Below are 23,396 nucleotides of genomic sequence, written 5' to 3' on the forward strand. Positions count from 1 at the left end.
TCTTATTTGAAAGTTGGGGGGCCCGAAATGGAGTTTATGCCCACCCCAAGATTTGGCCCAAATGGCACCTCTGCTTATTTATCTTTGGGGCTCACATACCATCCACTACTCTGGATGTAGATAGCTTTGAAACAAAACATTTGAATAAATAGTTCTAAATTCATAAAGAGTCTCTGTGAAATAATGCATAAGGCCTTACCAGTTGTGATGTATCTTTTCCCTTAATATTGTAGCATGTTTTCTCATAACATATTGACATATAGCCTCCCTCTCACCCCAATCATCTAGTCAAACACAAGTGAATAAAGTTACCTTGAGTTTTCAAGGCGCATGTGGTCACAGGTTCGTCAAATATTGAATAAGCGCATATTTCATGGAATGGAAAAGGGCTAGACAAGCGCTTTCATTTCAATGAATAATTTACATTCATATGATTTAAAATAATGCTCAAGCTGATATTTATTGAAAGAGATATCAGTTGATGCAAGTCACAAGTGAAAGCAAAACTAAATTAAAATCCTGAATTGCCGCTAATGAAATATGAGTTTCTGACAGTAACCGTGGTGTTTCATATAATCTGGTGTAAAAATTATATCATAAATTATGGGGTAAGGATAATAAATTAAAGTGACAGAATGTACTACCGTCCACGGTCTTTCAATGGACAGTATCCGTTCTACACGATATAATTTACAGCGGATAATTAGTAGAATATCATTCCAGTTGATCTAATGGCCCATTAAGTAAAGTCAATTTTGATAAATTATTAATAATTCTGTTTGCCTTGCATTTTGAATTTAGAATGTTTATACAATAGACCCCATAAAAACATATGATAAAAAAGTATATCAATTAGCAAACAATATATAATCAAACAGTTCGTGGTAACGAATTGTAGTAAGGAGCGACCCGGCTCAATAGTAAACGAAACTCTAAAAAACGGAATTTCGATGCTAAAAGCTGTATCAAAAGAATTGGATTTTTGTGCTGATTTTAAATATATAAGTTTCATCAAATTTAGTCTTTGTCATCAAAAGTTACGAGCCTGAGAAAATTTGCCTTATTTTGGAAAATAGGGGGTAACACCCCCTAAAAGTCATAGGATCTTAACGAAAATCACACCATCGCATTCAGCGTATCAGAGAACCCTATAGAAAAATTTCAAGGTCCAATCTACAAAAATGTGGAATTTCGTATTTTTTGCCAGAAGACAAATCGCGGGTGCGTGTTTATTTGTTGTTTTTTTTTCCCAGGGGTCATCGTATCGACCAAGTGGTCCTGGAGTGTTGCAAGAGGGCTCATTATAACTGAAATGAAAAGTTCTAGTGCCCTTTTTAAGTGACCAAAAAAATTGGAGGGCACCTAGTCCCCCTCCGACGCTCATTTTTTTCCCAAAGTCAACGTATCAAAATTTTGAGATAGCCATTTTCTTCCGCATAGTTGAAAACCATAATAACTATGTCTTTGGGGATGACTTACCCCCCACAGTCCCTGGGGAAGGGGCTGCAAGTTACAAACTTTGGCCAATGTTTACATACAGTAATGGTTGCTGGGAAATGTACCGACATTATCTGGGGGATTTTTTTGGTTTGGGTGTGGGGTTCAGGGGAGGGGGCTATATGGAAGGATCTTTCCTTGGAGGAATATTTCATGGGGGAAGAGAAATTCAATGAAAAGAACGCAGGATTTTCTAGCATTACTATTAAAAAAAATGAAAATATAAACATGAAAAAGTTTTTTCAATTGAAAGTAAGGAGAAGCATTAAAACTTAAAACGAACAGAGATTATTACGCATATGAGGGGTTCTAAAAATACTTTAGCATAAAGAGCGAGGTATTTAGGAGGAGATAAATACTTCGTTCTTTATGCTAAAAATTTTTTTAGGTAATTTCAACTATTTATTCTACGGCCTTTCTGATTCAGGGGTCATTCTTAAAGAATTGGGACAAAACAAGATTTAGTTTGAAGAGCGAGGTATTAACGAGGGGACCAACCCCCTCATATATATAATCAAAAATATAAGAATATAAAAGTTTGTTACGTAAGTTAGTTCTTAAGTTACGTATATTTTTTACTAATAAAAACGTTCGTTAAAAATTAAAATATATAGTTGCCTTTTTAAGTAACCGAAAAATTGGAGGGCAACTAGGCCTCCTTCCCCACCCCTTATTTCTCAAAATCGTCTCATCAAAACTAAGAGAAAGCCATTTAGCCAAAAAAAGAATTAATATGCAAATTTCATTTTAATAATTTATGTACGGAGAGCCAAAATCAGACATGCATTAATTCAAAAACTTTCAGAAGTTAAATAAAAAAAAACAAGTTTTTTGAAATGAAAGGAGCGACATTAAAACTTAAAACAAACAGAAATTACTCCGTATAGGAAAGGGGCTTTTCCTCCTCGACACACCACTCCTTGCTGCTAAAGTTTGATTCTTTCTCGCAACTCTACTTTTTAAAACAATAAAAAACTTTAGCGTAAAGAGCGGGGTGTCGAGGAGGAAAAGCCCATTTCATATACGGAGTAATTTCTGTTCGTTGTAAGTTTTAATGTCGCTCCTTACTTTCATTTCAAAAAACTCGTTGTTTTTTTTATTTTAACTAATAAAGAGTTGTTTATTAAGTTGATACTTTATTAATTAATACAGTATCTGGCAGAGAGGCCGGCTTGTTATGCACGAATAAAAAAATTAAATATTACGCAAAAAACAATTGTAATTTTAGTACGTACAAGTGGGAAAATCCTTGCATTTATACAATGAAGCGAAACCAGGAGGGGCAATGGGAAGTTTCAAACAAAGGGATCCCGCCATTAACAAAATGTTTTAAGTGTAGTCCAGGAGAATTTGGGAAAATTTAGATATAAAAAGACTTTGCAAATTTTGCAAATTTCAAGATGACCTGTTTAACCGAAGTGGTCAGATCAATCCCAAAATATATATCTGCAGGAATGACCTCATAAGTGCATCCCCAGACGCAAGGGCACCCAACTATGCTAATGACCAATATAAGTAGAGTCTTCACATCAGTGGCGCCATTTGGGGGGGGGGGGGCAGGGGGGCCATGGCCCCCCCTGATTTCTGGAGGGGCCCAATTTCAACCACGTAATTCTTTGTTTATTCGTCCTTGTTCTACTTTTTTCTCTTTTTTTTACCGTATTTCTACTGTGAATTATTACTAAATAGCAAATTCAAGATACTCGACGATTATTGCATTTCAAGAAAGTATCTTGTTTTTGCCGTTCTCCCTAATTAATTTATGGTCACCCTTTTGGCAGGGGTTTTTATGGACTCAGATTTTATGGACTCAGATTTACTTCTTGTGATCGCGACATACTTCGATCAGGCGGGAATCGATACTATGCAGCTGAAGTGTCAAGCTTTAATAGCTCGTGCATTTGTGTCGCAGCTTCCACAGAAACCGGCAAACGCTTTAGATGTCTTCGAACGCCTCGGAGGATTGAAAGAAGCTTATTCTGAGCTTCTTAAGGTCGTCAGGGTAGTCCTCACACTCCCGCTCACAACGTGCTCAAATGAACGTTTTTTCTCTGTGTTGACGTTTGTGAAGGACTACCTCCGGACAACGATGGAAAACGAGCGACTTTCGCATTTGCTGCTTATATTCTCTGAGAAAGCTGCAGTGAAGGAGCTCAATTTTGAGAAGCTTGTCGACGACTTCGCAAAAATGAAGCAAAGGAGATATCCATTGCTGAAGTAACTGTACGTAAGTTTCTGATTTATACAGTAAATGTTCTATTTTGGTACTGTTTTTGGTCCCTAAATAAGCTGCAAAATGCGAACCCCAAAGGTAGTACGGTACCTAAAGGCATGTTCGAAAATTTTAAAATTTTTAAGGCTGGATGGGGGCCCAAAATCGATTTTTGGCCCCCCCCTAAGGTTTTCTGAAATGGCGCCACTGCTTCACATGAGCATCTTAGTAGAAATTTTGATAGCGATTTTGACTCATGATTGTTAAGGGATTATTTAGAGAATGGTCTTAAATTGGCTAAATATTGAGCACTAAAAATCACCAGAATCTTATCATGTATTTCCTAAGACAGAACACATTGAACTAAGAATAAATGTGAAACCAAGAACAAGGGACAAACATACAGACAACTTCATATTCTAAACAAGACCTTCATGGGACGCCCAAATTTTCAAATTAAAGATTTATTGGGAAAGAGAAAAGGAGATTAATTTTACATTTTATTGTAAGTTATACTTTGATAATGAATAGATTTAGGTTGGTGATATTGTGAGTTGTTAATATATTTTTTAATAGCAATAATAACAATATTATCCTCATTTTATGCGTGAATAGTGTGCTATTTTATTGTGTTATTAAGATATTATGTGTCTTATTACGTTTGTTTTTGTTATTGTTACCATTATCGCTGTTTTATTAGTATATTAAAGTATTTTTATTGTCATGTAGCCTATGTTTTGCTATGTCCTTAATCGTTGTTTTTCCCTTGGCTCAAAGAGGCTTTCACAGCAATAAATATCTATCTACCGATACATAATTATATAGGCCATTTTCGCGAGTGATTTATACCTTAAGAGAATAATAGAAAGGAAAAGAATTTGGCCCCAATGTGAAATAAAAAAAAGTAATAAGTAGTATCTCTATTTCTCTAGGCCAGTGGTTCTCAATCTGTGGTACGCGTTGCCTACCCCTTGGAGGTACACAAAAAATTTTTGGCGGTACGCGGCCATCCAACAAAAAAAAATAAAAGAATCCTTTAACTCTAGGACTGGCAATTTATTTACATTTTAGCAACAGCTTAATTAGTACCGGTAACTGAGAAGGGGTACCTAAAATGTTTTTCGGGTAAATAGGGGTACAATGTCTAAATAAGTTTGAGAACCACTGCTCTAGGAAATAGGTCTGTACCTTTCTTTTCTGCCTTTGGTATTTTATTTGATACTTAAAATACTTCTTCAAGAAGAGTGGAGCTATTACCCCCCCCCATCAGTATAGGCCTATCCAAATTGCCCACTAAGATGTCCAAATCAGTATAAACTAGTGACCCCCCAACCCCAATTGATCTGAATTAAACATGGACAAAAATTTTCATCTTCATTTACAGTAGAAATATTGTTTATCTAGACCTATTGGACCAGATAATGATACTTGTGTATTATATGGCACACACTCGAGAAGTGAAGTCAGGTGATATGATGAGATATGATATGAGGTGATATAATGAGAAATGATGAAACACAATAGTTTAATAACAAATTTATGAAGACTACAACAAAAAATTATGGTAGGGGGGTCTGCAGAGAACGCATTATATTAAATACCTAACCTAGCCCAATCAAAATACGATTTCTATATATAAAATATTTAATAAAAATACACCTACAATGTAGATTTCAACTGAGGCTAAGCTAATTTTCCTCTCACACTGACAGGCATAAACCGGTTATTGTCTGATTTGAGGATCCGAATTCTCGAGTGTGTACCATATAATACGCAAAGTACCAATAATATATTAGGTTTACACAGGTGCGGATCTACAGCAAAATCTTAGGGGGGAGGCTAATGTGACAAGGGTGTCAATAACCAAAATCTTAGTGTGGGTCAATGCGACAAGGGGCGGATCTAGAGCAAAATCTGGGGGGGCTAGTGAGACAAGGGTGCCAATAAGCAAAATCTTAGGGTGGGTCAATATGACAAGGTGCCAATAATTGACAAATTGACAAATTTATTTTAAAAAGAGATTGAAAAACGGAAAAAAAAAACAAGGAATGTGAGCGCCAGAAAAAATGAGATCTGTCACTGGTCTTACAGCTTAATGATCGATCAGCAATTACTATCGGCAACACCTTTGAAAGTTGGGATCCAAATGCGCAAAATCCTCACGATATCATCGTTATTTTTTCATAATTTTGCCCTCTCCCCGAATCGAGATACATCTGAATGAGATACAGAGCAGGTAAAGAAAAACAATATTGAGTCTGAAAAAAAATCGGACACAATAAAAAAGAATCGAAAAATAGGCCCCATGCAAAGAAAAGTGAAATAGGCTCATATAAATGTCAGAATTTATTGGCCAAGAAGCTCTTCATGTCCTTTTCCCCTCCTTATCAAACAAGTTATCATTTACCCTATATTTTAAGGGTTCGTTCAATTTGTCTTTTTCTTGTAAATTGCAAGCCTACACTCAAATTAAATATTTATTAATTAAAAGTAACACAGTCAAGAATTACGCTTAGGTTAGATCTCAGAAAACCGGTTTCATAGCCACAAAAACAAATCACGGGCGACAGAATGAATTGGACTTGTATAATTTGGACTATATATTTGCACATTAGGGGGATGGGGTGGGGGTTAGGTTATGGGCACTGTCCAAATACTTCACGCCCACCCTCTTCAGGTTAGGTCCTGCATACGAGCCAGACTTCTTTTGACAAATCCTTTCAAGCCGAGGCTATTAATTTTACATAAGTTACTACAAAATATTACCTTGTGTTTTATCACTATCACCGGTATTTCCCTATAATTCACAAATTCAGTCAGTCCTCGCGACAACTCCCTTACTATGTATCTCGCTGAGATACAAGGCAACGTTAGTTAAAGAAAAAAGAAAACAACTCGAATTTTGTAAAAAAAAAAAAAAAAAAAAAAAAAATCTGATTTTTATGTAATTGCTTCAAAATTTTACCTTTCGTTTTATATTTATCCCCAAAATATTACTGCTGGTACAATTGAATTACACTACAGCACTGATGCTTATCAGTAATTAAATATTAAAATATACCGTTTACCAAGTAAATAAAATTGCGGTTAACAAAACCAAGGTCCAGCGGGGTTTCTAATAAAAACGTCACCTTTATTTTATTGTAATTAGCTACTAGCAGTTTTGGCAATTTGGTATTGCGGATTTTAAAAAATGACAGTATTTTCTCTGAAATGCAATGTTTAAAAGCTTCTTAACTGCACATAATTATTCCGACTATAAACTGTTCTTGAATTCAAATTTAGCTCCAGGTTACAAAATGTTTACGATTGCAATCTTTGAAGAATTCTTGGTACTTATCGGTTATACAATAAACACTATAAAATTTCGACACAAGAAACTGGTCGAGTAACTTCTTTACACTGTTGATCATTTGGATAGCAAAGATCAGATGGGATAATAACCGGTTAGTTTGTCTGCGTTCTGGGTAGGCTACGTAATTCTAAGTTGTAATTAAATAAAAAAAAGTTTTTAACTGGAAGTAAGGAGCGACATTAAAACTTAAAACGAACAGAAATTATTACATATATGAAAGGGGTTGTCCCCTCTTCAACGCCTCGATCTTTATGCTAAAGTTTGACTCTTTCTCACAACTCTACTTTTTAAACAAATAAAAAACTTTAGTGTAAAGAACTTAAAACTTGGCGTTTTAAGTTTTAATGTCGCTCCTTACTTGCAGTTAAAAAACTTGTTTTTTTTATTTATTTGGTTTCTGAAAGCTTTTTAATTAATGCATGTTTCGATTTTGGCTCAGAGCATATGAATAATTAAAACAAAATTTTAAATTAATTTTTTTGGCTAAATGGCTTTTTCATTGTTTTGCTCGGACGATTTTGATAAAAAGGGGGTGGGGGAGGAGGCCTAGTTGCACTACAATTTTTGGTTACTTAAAAAGGGAACTAGAACTTTCTGTTCTTTTACGAACGTTTTTATTAGTAACAAATATACGTAACTTAAGAATTAACTTACGTAACGAAATTTTACATTTGTATATTTTTATTACGTATATGAGGGGGTTCTCTCCCTCGTCAATACTTCGCTCTTTATACTAAAGCTTCAATTTGGTCCCAATTCTTTAAGAATAACCCCTGAATCACAAAGGCGGTAGAATAAATCGTTGAAATTACTAAAAATACTTTAGCGTGAAGAGTGAGGTATTGTGGAGGAGACGAACCCCCTTATATATGTAATATTTTTTCTGTTTGTCTTAGGATCTAATGCTGTTCCTTACTTCTACTTGAAAAATCTTTTTTTTTTATTCATTTTTTTCATTTTTTTTTAATAATGCTAGAAAATCTTTCGGCCCCTTCATGGAAATTTTCTTTCCTCACGATAAATTCCTCCATGGAAAGATCCTCCCACATAACCCTCTCCCTCTGACCCCCCCCCCTTTAACACATCCCAATAACCATTACTATATGGAAACAATGGTAATTTGCAGCCCCTCCCCCGGGGACTGTGGGGGATTAAGTCGTCCTGAAAGACAAAATTGTTAGGTTTTCCGACTATGTTGAACAAAATGGCTATCTCAAAATTTTTATCCAGGGACTTGGGGAAAAATGAGCGTGGTAGGGGGCCTAGGTGCCCTCCAATTTTTGGTCACTTTAAGAGGGCACTAAAACTTTCATTTCCGCTAGAATGAGTCCTCTTACGATATTCTAGGACCACTGGGTTGATACGATCACCCCTGGGGAAAAGAAAAAAAAACAAATAAACACGCATCCATGATCTGTCTTCTGGGAAAGAATACAAAATTCCACATTTTTGTAGATAGGAGCTTGAAACTTTTACAGAAGGGTTCTCTGATACGCTGAATCTGATGGTATGATTTTCGTTGAGATTGTTTGACTTTTAGGGGGTGCTTCCTCCTGTTTTGATGGGTAAAACTAAACTTGATGAAACTTATATATTTAGAACCAGCGTTTAGAATCATGCGATTCTTTGATGTTACTATTGGTATCAAAATACATTTTTTTGGAGTTCCGGTTACTATTGAGCCGGGTCGCTCCTTACTACAGTTCGTTACCACGAATCGTTTGATTTTACAATTTTCCTAATAAAGTTTTATATTTTTATAATATTTTGCTTTATTTCATTATCTTTATCAAAAGTTTGTGCTATGTATTTGCACATTAGGAGGGGGAGCGGAGGTAAAGCATAGCATATATTAAATACAGCAATAGTTATTTTACACATTTAATATATGCTATGCTTTACCCCCCCCCCCCCCACGTAATGTGCAAATATATAGCCCAAATTTGTTTCTAAACTATTATATATTCATCATATTTTGTTTCATTTCATTAGCATTAATCGAACTTCACTTCCCGAGGGTCTATAATATGAAAATAGCGACGAAGACCACACTGCCTTTCCATAGCAAACAAATACAAAATAGAAACGATAGGGAAAATCTTTTTAAGACAGTGGAAATCAGTTCTGTGAATATTTCGGCCCTATGTCCAAGGGCCGTCTTCAGCATAATACGAGAATAAAATAATTAACCTTAGAATAAAAAGACATTCTTGTAAAACTGAAGAAGATATTTCACAATATGAGGCTATCGATAAGCCCTCAAATATTGTCTATCTTCTGTATATCCCAAAGATCACAACAAAATAAAAAAATATTTGCACAAAAAATAATCTGTACGTAGTTTTTACTAACAATTTTAAAATAATTAATTTCTTAAATTCTGGTAAAGATAAGACCCCAGTTACTCGCCAAAGAGGGGTCTATCAAATACCCTGTGATTGTGGAAATTACTATGTCGGCAGGACCCATCAGAATCTTGAAAAACGGTTACACCAGCATAAAAAAGACATAGACAAGGCCTTAATTTCAAATAGTTCCAACAACTCCTTTGTTACTACTTTAGGTTGGCATATATTTAATAATCCGTCCCACACGATACTTTTTGAAAAATCTTCACTCATCAGTAATGATTTGGGGATAAAACAGGTGGTTCGAGAATCAATCGAAATTAATCTCAAAATTAATAATAATACTTCTTTGAACAGGGACTTAGGGGAATACTCACTAAATTCTTTATACTCAAATTTAATTAAAAACGATCTAACAAAATATTTTACTAAACCGATTTATAATAGTACTGAACCAGCTACGAAAAAGCCTTTGAGACAGGCTGCTAAAAAAGCAAGGTTGGCTCTGAGAAATTGCATTTAATCACTTTGTTCTCTTTAGTTTGAATGAGTTTATATTCTCACTTCATTCTTTTTGTCAGTCCTGGTTGAACTTCGTTGAAGTAAGGATGCTAGGGCTGTTTTTAAAAAAAGTTTTTAAATAACATTATTTAGTTTTAATTCTCACAATTTAATGTAAGTTTATTTATATATACATATTTTCTCTCTTGTTCTCGTATTGTGCTGAAGACGGCCCTTGGACATAGGGCCGAAATATTCACAGAACTGATTTCCACTGTCTTAAAAAGATTTTCCCTATTGACCGATAAGTACCGAACCCTTCTTTCTCATTGTATTTTTAGTAATTTCAACTATTCATTCTACGGCCTTTCTGATTCAGGGGTCATTCTTAAAGAATTGGGACAAAACTTGCGATTTAGTGTAAAGAACGAGGTATTAACGAGGGTACAAACCCTCTCATATACATAATAAAAATTAAAGAATATAAAAGTTTGTTACGTAAGATAATTCTTAAGTTACGTATATTTTTTACTAATAGAAAAATTCGTTAAAAATAAAAATTTATAGTTGCCTTTTTATGTAACCGAAAAATTGCATGGCAACTAGGCCTCCTTTCCCATCCCTTATTTCTCAAAATCGTCTGATCAAAACTAAGAGAAAGCCATTTAGCCAAAAAAGGAATTAATATGCAAATTTCATTTTAATAATTTATGTGTGGAGAGCCAAAATCAAACATGCATTAATTCAAAAACGTTCAGAAATTACATAAAAAAAAACTAGTTTTTTTAACTGAAAGTAAGGAGCGACATTAAAACTTAAAACGAACAGAAATTACTCCGTATATGAAATGGGTTGTCCCCTCCGCAATCCCTCGCTCTTTACGCTAAAGTTTGACTCTTTGCCACAATTCTGCTTTTTAATACAATTAAAAGCTTTAGCGTAAAGAGCGAGGGATTGCGGAGGGGACAACCCATTTCATATACGGAGTAATTTCTGTTCGTTTTAAGTTTTAATGTCGCTCCTTACTTTCAGTTAAAAAAACTAGTTTTTTTTTATGTAATCAAATTATAAGCTGACTTCCAGATTGGGTCAATGGTGTGAAAGATCTGTGGCCAAAGCTCAGCCAGAGTCAACCCACCTCGACTTTTACGAATTTTTATGCATAAAAAAAGATCAGACGTTGTAAAAAAAAGGATCAAGGGTTGTTGGTGATACTGGTATTTAGGTTTACTTATGATATTATAAAATGTATCCTGGTTGATTTTATTCAGAAACTCAAAAAAACTTGACTGTAAATTAAACTTACTACAAGATAGACTAATTAAATAGTAATAATTAGAAAATTAACCAATTGAATAAATAGATTAGGACTTAAATGAAACTATTAATTCAAGCTAAAATAGAGAAACGAATCATAAAAGAAAAATAAAAAACATACACATTTTTTGTATGTTATATTTGTTTGTATGTATTTTTTCTTTTTGAAAAATCAAAAAGAAAAATAAGTTCATACATTGTCCAAGGACTTACTGCAAACAGAAGATGAGCTACTGACCTCCCAACCCCCAAACCTATTATAGGTTATTGCGTAATCCGAAACGCAAGTCAAGCTTATACTCTTTATTTTGATCATGGAGTACCCAAAATCTTCTCAATCGAAGACGAAATATAACTGGGGTTTCTTCTGAAATTCTGCGTAACTAATTTTTAGGCTAGATCAAATAGTAAGGGGATGTGGGTACTTGTATGATATAGCCCCGACCACTCAAGAAGTGAAGTTAGGTTAATCCTAATGAAATATACCTAAGAATTACGAAAATACAATGCTTTAGAAACAAATTTGGGTTATATATTTGCACATTAGGGGGGAGGGGGTAAAATATAGCGGACCTACATGCAAAATGTGTTAGGTACAACTATTCTGCATATTACTAAGCAAAATTGTTTCCTAACTTCACATCGTCCAAATACTTTATCCCTGCCCTCCTAATGTGCAAATATATAACCAAATTATATATTTCTTACATGTTCTGTCAATTATCTTTGTCTTGTCTCACGCTAAGCTTAAAGAAACAAACGAAAGAAACCGGTTCTACAATGCGTAAACGGATGAACAACTTGAGTGGTCCGTGCTATATCATATACGCACCGGGATGGGTTCAAAGACATAGGCGAGGTTTTCCCTGAATTTCCCTGAATTTTTGCAAAATTTTTATCCAAATTATAAAAAAAATTAAGTGTTACCTCTCCCCTCGTAAAAAAAAAAAAAAAAATCAGGCGCCTGTTCCTAGATACACTATCTTCACGTTTTCCCAAATAAATTGGCTTGTGTAAAATTATCCCATTTTATATAAACGGTTTGTAGATTTAATTTTCTTTAAGAGGCACCTTAAACACAGGCAGGACGGGCTCTCAAGGAATCTTCCTAAACCTCCCATGTTAAACATTTGGAGTTTGTGTGACGTTCCTGAATTAGTGATTTCAGCGGTTTTTATGGCTGTCGGTCTGTCTGTCTGTCGGTCCCGCTTTTGTTAGTTTAGGCACTTCCAAATAAGCTAGGACGATGTAATTCGGTAGGCGTATCAGGTACCAGACCAAATTAAATTAATAATAGTCATTTCCCATATTCGGAAAAATTAGATAAAATGAGGTATTTTTAACTTTCGAACGGGAGATCGGACCTTAATGGAATTTGATATTTAGATGGATATTGTGTCTCAAAGCTCTCGTTTTAAATCACGACCAGATCTGGTAACATTGGGGGGAGTTGGAGAAGGAAACTGGAAATCTTGGAAAACGCTTAGAGTGGAGAACTGGAATGAAACTTGGTGGAAAAACTAAGCACAAGTCCTAGATACGTGATTAATATAAGCGGAATGGATCCGCTCTCTTTGGGGGAGTTGGGGGAGGGTTAATTCTGATAAATTAAAAAAATGAGGTATTTTTAAATTACGAAGAAGTGATCGAAGAAGTGATCGGATCTTAATGAAATTTCATATATAGAAGGACCTCGTAACTCATACCTCTTATTTTAGATCCCGACCGGATCCAGTGGCATTGGGGGAGTTGGGGGGCCGGAAATCTTGGAAAAGGCTTAGAGTAGAAAGATCAGGATGAAACTTGGTGGGAAGAATAATCACCAGTCCAAGGTACGTGACTAACATAACCGGACCGGATCCACTCTCTTTGGGTGAGTTGGGGGGGGGGTAATTTGGAAAAATTAAAAAAAATGAGGTATTTGTAACTTACGAAAGGGTGATCAGATCTTAATGGGATTTGATATTTAGAAGGATCTTGTGCTTCAGAGCTTTCATTTCAAATCCCGACCAGATCTGATGACACGTGGGGGAGTTTGAGGGGGAAACCGGAAATCTTGGAAACGTGAAAATTGAGGTATCTTTATCTGAACGGGTGATCGGATCTTAATAAAACTTCATATATAGAAAGATCTTATGTCTCACATGCTCCATTTTCCATTCGAATCGGATCTGGGGACATAGGGGGCTGGAGGGGGAAACAGAAATCTTGAAAACCGGAAATCTTGGAAAACGCTTAGAGTGGAGAGATCGGGATGAAAATTGGTGGGGAGAATAAGCAAATGTTATAGATACGTGATTGACATAATTAGAAGGGATTCTCTCTCTTTGGGGGAGTTTGGGGAGGTGTTAATTCGGAAAAATTAGAAAAATTGAAGTATTTTTAACTTAAGAACAGGTGACCAGATCTTAATGAAATGTGATATTTAGAAGGAACTCATGTCTCAGAGCTTTTATTTTAAATCTCGACCAGATCTGGTTACATTGGGGGGAGTTGGAGGAAGAAACCAGAAATCTTTGAAAGCGCTTAGAGTGGAGAGATCGGGATAAAACTTGGTGGGTAGAATAATCTAATGTCGTAGATACGTGATTGACGCAACCGGACTGGATCCGTGCTCCTTGGGGGAGTTAGGGGGGTCCAGTGCTTTGGCGAGTTTGGTGCTTCTGGATGTGCTAGGACGATGAAAATTGGTAGGCGTGTCAGGGACCTGGAGAAATTGATTTGATAAAGTTCTTTTCTCCGATACGACCATCTGGGGGGGGGCTGAAAGGAGAGAAAAAAATTAGAGAAAATGAGGTATTTGTAACTTACGAGTGGGTGATCGGATCTTCATGAATTTTGATATTTAGAAGTACCTTGTGTCTCAGAGCTTGTATTTTAAATCCTGACCGGAATTAAGCCTCTGATTTACCTTTTAAATCAGTCTATTGATTCTTAGAATTTTGCTAGAGCTCATGCCATATGAGCTCTTTGCTCTTCTGACCTCGTCACAAGTGTCTTAGCTCTTGTTATTTTAACATATAGAAAAAAAATCTGGTGAATATTTTGATCTAATCAAATCTTTAAGCCGACAATGATTTTTTTTATTCCAAAATAATTATAAAACCCTGTTTCGAGACCCTCATTCTAAATTGCTACCCTTGGCACTGTTGTTGTAAGGTATCAAAAAATAGAGCAAAAAATATTCTATTCTACAATCAGAAACTCATTTCTATAATATACTTGCTGGCTGCAGTCCCTTCAAATACTTTACATATGTGTGTTCTGAAGTCAAAAATCCCCTCAAAAGACTAGATGCAGCTGTAATCGGAGCACGTGAGAATGCATAAATCAGACAAAGGGACTAACCACTTGGATTGTTCTTGATCGATTCAGTGAAGTATTAGTTAGCTGTAACTGGTTCAAACAGAGTCTGAAGAATAAGTAGCGTGCAGACACCAAACTGCCGGTTAATAAATATATGTAAAAAAAAGTATATTGTATAAATAATTACAAGAAGAATTGCTAAAGATAGCCTGCGTCTAATCGTAATTTTGAGTGAGAAACCCCTTAAGTTCAACCTTCTCATGTTTACCTAGTTGAAGCGATGAAGAAAACTGATAACTTTATCTTTGACCGAGTTGCCGCCCCTGAAAAAGAATTGACTAGGAAGTAAAATGTTTGGACTTCCGCTAGGCCTTAAGGTTCAACCCATTCCTTAGATTGGTGAAACACTTCTAATTCTTGTTCACGTACCTAAAATTTACAAGGCAAGACTGGACCTGCCCCCGTCTGTCGCTTATGAGCTGAAAATAAAAAAAAATTAAAAAATAAAAACTTGAAAGGGCTTTGTAGATCCCACAATACTTCTATTAATAAACCAGAAAATCTTTTAGTTCAAATTTAGGAACTTGGAACAGTGCCTCAAAAACCTCCAACTTGGTACCCTTTTGTAAGTCAATACTGTTTTGTTTTTTTTTGTTTTTTTTCTTTTTTTTAATATTCACTCTCGCCATTGTGGTGTAACCAGCAACTAACTTAGTGAGACGTTATCGAAGGCAAACACGGCTCCTGTTGTTTTGTCTTAGTAGTCTGGAATGCGGCATATTTTGCTTATTCATAAAATCTGCTAATTAAAAACTTTCGTTGAGATTAAGCAGTCGTAATTTGATGTTTTGTATAGAATTGTTGTTAGAATTTTAAGTTTGAAGGTTAACCTGTTTGAAAGTCTATTATAGGAATCTTCAATGTTATAGTTTTATCAGCAAAAATTTTTGCATCCAGATTATTCCTTCGTAATTATTCATATATATATATATATATATATATATATATATATATATATATATATATATATATATATATATATATATATATATATATATATATATATATATATATATATATATATATATATATGAATATTATTCATGTTTATGCCACAATAATAAAAAAAAACTATATATTACACATTATAAATTCTATAGAAATGTGGAAAAATTAAGAATGTGTTTTTTTTTACAGTTATAATGACCCAGTTGTCTGCATAATAGAAAATTTTCTAGAAATTTAAGAGAGCCGTATCCTGAAAGGAGGGGAGTTGAAATGAAGGTATGTCTCCAATTATGTCTGTGCGCGGGATGGCGCTTACCCTCTACCAGAATCTATTATATGTACACAAAAAATGTTAATGTTACAATTTTTATAGAAGCCCGGTTGTTGGTTAAAAGCAATTTTTTCTAGGCATTTAGAGTAGTCATATTCTGAGGGGAGGGGGAATGGTTAAACATAAAGGCATGTCTTGAATTATGACTTTGAGCAGGATGGCAACTGCCATCTTCTAGAATTTAATTATCTACACACAAAAATTAGATTTTGAGGTGGGAACCTCACATAACATCAGCAGGGTGAATCCAAAGATCCCAGTCAGAATTTATTTATCCGGTACTTTCTGATAGTAGTTCCATAGTTTCTGAATTACGACCTAAAATATATGGAGGTAAAAACAGTGTTCACCGGTCTTCAACAGCCAAAACAGTTGCGTCATATTATGATTAAAAAAAAAGTTTTTTTTCAGCTGACAGTAAGGAGCAGCATTAAAACTTAAAATGAACGGAATTACGTATATGAGGGAGTTCACTCCTAGTCAATACCTCGCTCTTTACGCTACTCATTCGTTTCGGTCACTATTGAGCCGGTTCGCTCCTTACTTACAGTTCGTTACCACGAACTGTTTGAAAAACTTGGGAAAGGGCAAAATATATGATTTTCAAAAACTAAGGTGAGGGAAGTAATTTTGTTAGTTCTTTGACTTTTTGAAATGAAAGCATAAAAAATCGAATTTGTCAAAATCTAGGGAGGAGTGGCAAAAAACCGAAGACTAGTCCCCCCCTCTTTAGGTCAAAACCTAGCATAGAAATGCCAGAGTTACAGAGCCCTTCACTCATACAGAAAAAGTAACTCAACTGAGAATGAACTAAGGAGAATTTCAATGATTGTAATAAATTACTTTGCATTAAAGTTTCGAGAATTAATCCAACTTTTTATCTTTCGGTACATCCAATATGCATTCGTATTCCTTCACAACTGTCTTATCCAATTTTTTTGATGATTATTTTCTTTTTAGTATCAGGGAATCCAATAGTGGACCGAAGCAGGTAACTTCAATCGCCTCCTTCAATTTTGAAAACAGGATTTTTAGTATTTTCATAAGAAAAAAGTTTTCTCCTTTAGATTTTGAAGAACATTTTCCCGTATTTTCATTCAAGGAAAACTTGAAAGGAATCCTTGACCCCTCCTGTATTTTGAAAACAATTACCCTTATTAACTTTCCTATTCTTCACTATTGTATAATATTAGATATTTTATTAATCAGCTTGTGCATTGGCGACACACTCCAATCATGACTGAAGCGGTAGCTGCAGCCAAGTAAAGAGTGAACCCAGGCCCATTGTAGCCAAAGTTCAAAAAAATGTTTTGATAAAAAACCGTACAGTGAGAAAAATTGCTATTTGTAATTTATTCGGGAATGGTAACTAATATTTCAACTAATCTAAATAGTAAAAATCATCGCAAAATTAAATTCAGAAGAGTTTCTAAAAAGATCCTGAAAACCCTCGAAGCTAGAGGCGAATCCAAATAAAACCACGCCATTGTAATTGCTAAGTTTGAACAAGAATTCACAGAAGAATTTCTACCCCCCTCCTATCTTGAGCAACGCGGAAAATTATTTTTAGCAAGAAAAGCACTGACATGTCTCCTTCATTCCCCAGGGACTGATCCTGTCAAGTCAAACTAGTGTTCCTAGAGCGTTGAGAGAGGACCAATTCAAAATAAATTGCAATATCTATTGCCCTATTTAAGTAATAAAAGAGATTACGAAGAAAGATCACGGATGCGAATTTATTTCTTTTGTTTTTTTCCAGGGTGATCGTATGGACCCATTGGTCCTAGAATATCGCAAGGGGGCCCATTCGAACGGAAATTTGAAGTTCTAGACCCCTCCAAAAAAATTGGAGGGCAACTAGGCCCCCTCTTACGCTTGTTTTTTCCAAAGTTACCGGATCACAATTTTGAGACAGCCACTTTGTTCATGATAGTTGAAAAATCTAATAACTTGTCTTTGAGGATGACTTAATCCCCCACAGTCCCTGTGGGAGGGCTGCAAGTTATGAACTTGGCCATTGTTTAAATATAGTATGGGTTATTGGGAAGTATACAGATGTTTTCAGGGGAATATTTTTGAGTGTGGAGGGGGAATTTGGAGGATGGGTTTACGTGGGAGGATCTTTATATGAAGGGATTTTTATTGGGGAAGATTATTTTTCTATGAAGGAGGCGCCGGATTTCCCAGTATTATTTAAAAACGATCAGAAATTAAATAAAAAACTGAAATGAAGAAATTTTTTTAACTGAAATTAAGAAGCCACATTAAAACTTAAAACGAACAGAATTTATTACGTATATGAGGGGGTTCGTCTTTTAGTCAATACCTCACTCTTTACGGCTAAAGTTTTTTTTTTTAGTAATTTCAAATTTATTCTAACTAAACGGCCTTTGTGATTCAGGGGTCATTCTTAAGGAGCTAGAACAAAATTCAAACTATAGCATAAAGAGCGAGGTATTGACAAGGGGGCAAACCGTCTCATATACGTAGTAATAAACAAAATGAAACAGTTCATGGTAACGAACTGTAAGTAAGGAGCGATCCGACTAAATAGTAGCCGGAACTCTAAAAACCGGAATTTTGATACCAATAGATACGTCAAAAGAATTGGGTTTTTATGCTGATTTAAAATACACTAGTTTCAACAAGTTTAGTCTTACCCATCAAAAGTTGCGAGCGTGAGAATATTTGCCTTATTTTCAAAAAAAGAGGGAAACGCCCCCTAAAAGTCATAAAATATTAATGAAATCACATCATCAGATTCAGTGTATAAGAGAACCTTACTGTAGAGGTTTCAAGCTCATTTCTGGCCATTTTGTTCAGCATAGTCGAAAAGTCTACTAACTATGTCTTAGAGGATGACTTGATTCCCAACAGTTCCCGGGAGAAGGGCTGCAAATTTTGAACTCTGGTCATTCTTTACATATAGTATTGGTTATTTAGAAGTATATAGATATTTTCAGGGGGATTTCCGCTGGGGAGAGTGTTACATGAGAGGATCTTTCCACGGAGAAATTTTTCATGGGAGAAGGAAATTTTCCATGAAAAGGGTGCCGGACTTCCTAGCATTATTTAAAAAACGTCCAGAAATAAAGAAAAACAAGTTGTTTCAACCGAAAGTAAGGAGCAGCATTAAAACTTAAACCAAACAGAAATTATAAAGTATATGAGAGGGTTCGGCCCCTCGTCAATACCTCGCTCTTTATGCCAAAGTTTTTCTTTAGTACTTTCATAAGAGCTATTTATTCTAATTAAACCCTTTGTGATTCAGGCGTCATTCTTAAAGGATTGGAACAGAATTCAAGCTTTAGCGCAAAGAACGAGGTATTGACGAGGGGGACGAACCCCCTCATACACGTAATAAAAATATACGAGTATAGAGCTTTGCTACGTAGGTCAATTCGTAAGTTACATATTAAACTTTTTAATGAAATACTAATGAAAACGTTCATAAATAAAATTAAAAGTTTTAGTGCCCTTTTTAAGTAACCAAGAAGACTGGACGGCTACTAGGCCCCTCCCCCTTCGTTTTTCTCAAAATCGCGTGACCAAAATTTTGAGAAAGCCATTTAGCCAAAAAAAATAAAATTAATGCAAATTTAGTTTTAATTATCCGTGTACGGTGAGCCAAAATCGAAACCTGCATTACTTCAAAATGTTCAGAAATTAGATAAAACCAAACAAGTTTTTTTTTTTACTGAAAGTAATGAGCGACATTAAAACTTAAGAAGAACGGAAATTATTCTGTATATGAAAGGGGCTGTCCCATCCTCAATGTCTTGTTCTTTACGCTCAAGTTTGTTTTTGTTTTTTTTGTAGAATTGTGAGAAAGAGTCAGACTTTAGCGTAAAGAGCGAGGCCTTGAGGAGGCGACAACCCCTTTCATATACTGAATAGTTTCTGTTCGCTTTAAGTTTAAATGTCGCTCCTTACTTTCAGTTGCCCAAACTTATATTTTTTTTTATATTATTTGAAATCGAGGGTGCATGTTTATAGTTCATACAGACTATTACCAGGGGCGTAGCTCCTCCATTTTATTGGTAGAAGATGGGGCAAGAGGGGTCTAAATCCAGAGAGTCAAGGGATATGGATCATATAATAATTTTGTCTCCGAATTATTAGGGGGATGCCCCTCCCCCAAAACGACGGCACTGACTATGACATTATGGTGGCTTACAGTGCAAATTGTTTTTAACCAATAAAACGGTTTCTACTTTTTCCCTACTTTATCCCTCCTATATATTGTAATAAATCACCGTTCTTATATTAATTAGCAAGTGTATATCCATTTAATCATTTTTTTCCAATAGTAATCAAATTTATACAAAACACTGATAGTTCTTGATATTGAGTACGAACCAAAAAAAAAATTCGAGTCTTAAGATCCGCCCATATAGCCTACGACATTGAACAATTTAAACACTCCTCCACGGGAGAAAGTAAATTCTAAAACTAATGGTTTGTGGATATACAGTGAAAGTGAATTTGTGTTCGAAGAATTTTTTTCGCATTCATTATACCTCAATTTACTAAGTAATATATGGTTAATAAATGTCATAAACTGATTTGAAATGAGCGGAAGTTGTTGCTGTTTCTTTCGAATTAAGTGTACTGTTTTAGGTGTGTAAAGGTCTTATGTTGGGAAATCCATAGCAATTACTGTTGGAAAAAAAAACATAATATGTCTTAAATTAGCTTTAGTTACGATATTTATCCATTTGACATACTACAAATAGGGCAATTCACTCTTATGCAAAAAAAAATCTCAGAAAGACAAGACTTCAACTCGTTATCTCTTTTTCTCTACTCATAATTCTCTTCTTTTTTTTTATTGTGATTGTTCCGTCTTCCTTATTTTTACTTTCCTTAGTTACCCCTTATATTTTGCAATTATGAATTTCCCGCCTCGTGTGAGTAGATCTGTATTACCAGCTAAAACATTCTTTGGGCTACTGATTACAAAAACTAACGTTTAGGTGGGCAAGTTCTTGAGATCAAATTTTCCAAAAATCCATCTTTGTGGTAGCGTCGTAGTTTCACCGGGAGGTTTGGTTTATAGACTTTCCGTTAATGTTTCTTTGTAATCATCATCATTATTTTATTTATAACCTATCACAAAAAAATGGGCAGAAAGCCCAGTTCTTGTCGTGTAACTAATATTTTGAGGAGTAGAGGATAAATTAACCTCCCTTTCCTTGTAATTAATTCAAGTACATGTGTCTAGTCTAGGTGAGTGACAGAGGGGCACTTACCCCTTCTGGACTTTGAAGAATACCTTTTTTTGGATATTTTCATTGGAAATGCCTCTTTTGCATTTTTTGAAGAAAATAGCCCTCCCCTTAGAGTTTCAGAGATGTGTTTTGACTCCCATCCTACTAAATTTTGTGAATTAACGATACTGATTAGTCCCCTCTCTTGGGAGTAATACCGGTAGATGATGATTTTACGATATGTCAATCTATTTATTAGAATTCAGTTGATATTTGCTGTGCCTGCTTCTCAAAAATGGTGACAGCCCCCTCCTCCAAAATATATTATGACCGTAGGAATGCTCCAGCCTCCTGTATAATGTTTTTACTTTTTACTTTTCACCTCTATTCTTTTATGCCTATTTTTCTTGCATAGATAAGATAAGATTTATTTGCAAAAAAGCCTGCAGGCCATAGCAAAACACATACAACTTTAAACAAACACCTAATTATAAGCAGCTTAAACAAGCAAACAAACTTGCAAACACTTTATGAATTCAGAAACACCCGTAAATAAACTCTTACCAAGCTAACTCCTCAAACCTGATTCCCTATGCTTGATCCCTAAACGAAGAAACTTACACAACTTTCCCAAATATTTCCTTCTGATACCTAAGTCTAAAATATCTCCTCTTAGCAACAACAAATTCTTCAAGTCCTCCCTACTCAACCCAAATTTAAAATAAACTTCCTCTCCCAAACACTCTTTAGCTTGGGAGTAAAACCTCAAAGACACCGATTGGTCCTTTTGAGTTTGCCACTCTTGGATTTCTTGGTCGTTTAGGATTCGCTGAACTTCCTTCCATACTGAAACGCTTCCATCCACTGGTTTTACCTTCATTCCACATCTCTGAAAGGCCCGAAATGTCCAGTGTTTTCTTGATCTAATTTGCCCACAAATCCCGTCTACCATCGTTCAAACTCTCCAAATACGCTGACTTGAGAAGCCGAACTCTAGGTAGTCTAATTATTTTCTCCCAGTATTTCACCATTTTAACCAATCTACCACTCCTTAAAGTGAAAAGCCCCAAATCTCCTTTCAATACCACTGAACTAAATGAATCCTTCAAGCCTAACATTTTCTTAAAATATCTTAGTTGAACTACTTCTAACTTAGCGGCTTTAGCGATTATCCAAGCGGCGCTAATAATTTTTAATTCCTAACATTTATTTTAATTTTCCTAAGATTCAACAGGAGTGATATAGGCTAAGCTGCAAAGAAAAAATGACACAAAATCTTCGGGAAAATTGTGAATAACGGCTTAAATCAAGGGCGCGATGGAGGAACAATGGTCTTCACTGTACGGAAGCCCTTGCAGCTGAGGAAATAATTCATACGATTCCAGTAGCTTTTTTACTCAAACAGAATAACGTGTTCCATTCCAGGAGACTTTTCCGAGGCTGGCAAACGCAGAATTTACGGGAAGAAAGCCTGGCTGCATTTTAGGAGAAGCACAACAAAACTTGTTGAAATTAAAATTTGAAATTTTTGACCAGAAATTTCTCAGTATTAACTATAAAAAACATAAGCGATGAAATTGCTATCTCAAGAGTCATGTTGAAAAATATGTTTGGTTTCTTTTTGTTCAATACAGCATGAAAGTTTAATGGGGTCAAAATGTCCATCAGAACCAACAAACCAGAACCCAGAAGTCGAATAAAAGCCCTAAAAGGTTTTCGACAACACTCATCTCAAGAGTTGTCACGCCAGAGACTATTCTGTGATGCTGTTTAGCCATAGTTTTGATAGTTGGTTTGAGAAAAGTCAACCCCAGCAGTGGATAGATTTGGAGGGGACTACAATGTACTCTTCAAACTTCTGTGGAAGGAGGGGGTAAGTGCACCTGTTGATCCCTACCTTTCTATGATGCGAACCGCTAAGATTTTTCTTCAGCATAAAGGAATGAAATTTTGAACCAATGGCACAAAGGGAACCCACAACAGCACGAAAGCTTGAGCTTTTTATGCTCGTTAGGGCATTTGTTGAGGAAATGATTACCCAGACTGTAGCACGTGACATAACGGAAGAAGATTAAGACTATACTTTTTGGTACCATAGAGGAAGTTCAGTCAAATCCTTCTCTCCACAGCTGCTAGTGACACCTATGCTCAGGTTCATGTCTTATTGTGAGCACGATGTCCTAGATGGCTAAGATGATTTTCAGCAATATAATGTAAATCCTTCGATCCATAAGTTTTGGCAGTTAGAAAATGCTTACTTATTATATCATTACCTATTAGAAAATAAATTGACTAGTAAGTGTTAATTAGG

The 23,396-nt window shown here is 35.3% G+C and overlaps 1 protein-coding gene and 1 long non-coding RNA gene across 5 annotated transcripts in view; one reads left to right on the top strand and one right to left on the bottom strand.

The window, feature by feature from the left end:
• The window catches only part of LOC136027875 (uncharacterized), a 78,725-nt gene that overhangs the window by 49,421 nt on the left and 5,908 nt on the right, over positions 1–23,396 (bottom strand). The window contains exon 1 of one of the 4 annotated variants that reach the window (XM_065705287.1): positions 20,132–20,205. The exons of the other annotated variants lie outside the window; for them this stretch is intronic. The gene's annotated coding sequence lies outside the window, so the exon portion shown is untranslated. Of the gene's footprint in view, positions 1–20,131; positions 20,206–23,396 lie in introns of those variants that run through there. 4 annotated transcript variants of the gene reach the window in all.
• LOC136027877 (uncharacterized) lies at positions 9,631–23,385 on the top strand. The gene is made up of 3 exons (XR_010617683.1): positions 9,631–10,087; positions 15,734–15,820; positions 22,511–23,385. It is a non-coding gene; the product is annotated as an uncharacterized LOC136027877 (long non-coding RNA).

Source organism: Artemia franciscana, chromosome 6 (assembly GCF_032884065.1).
Source record: "Artemia franciscana chromosome 6, ASM3288406v1, whole genome shotgun sequence".
In the NCBI taxonomy this organism is placed as follows: Eukaryota; Metazoa; Arthropoda; class Branchiopoda; order Anostraca; family Artemiidae; genus Artemia; species Artemia franciscana.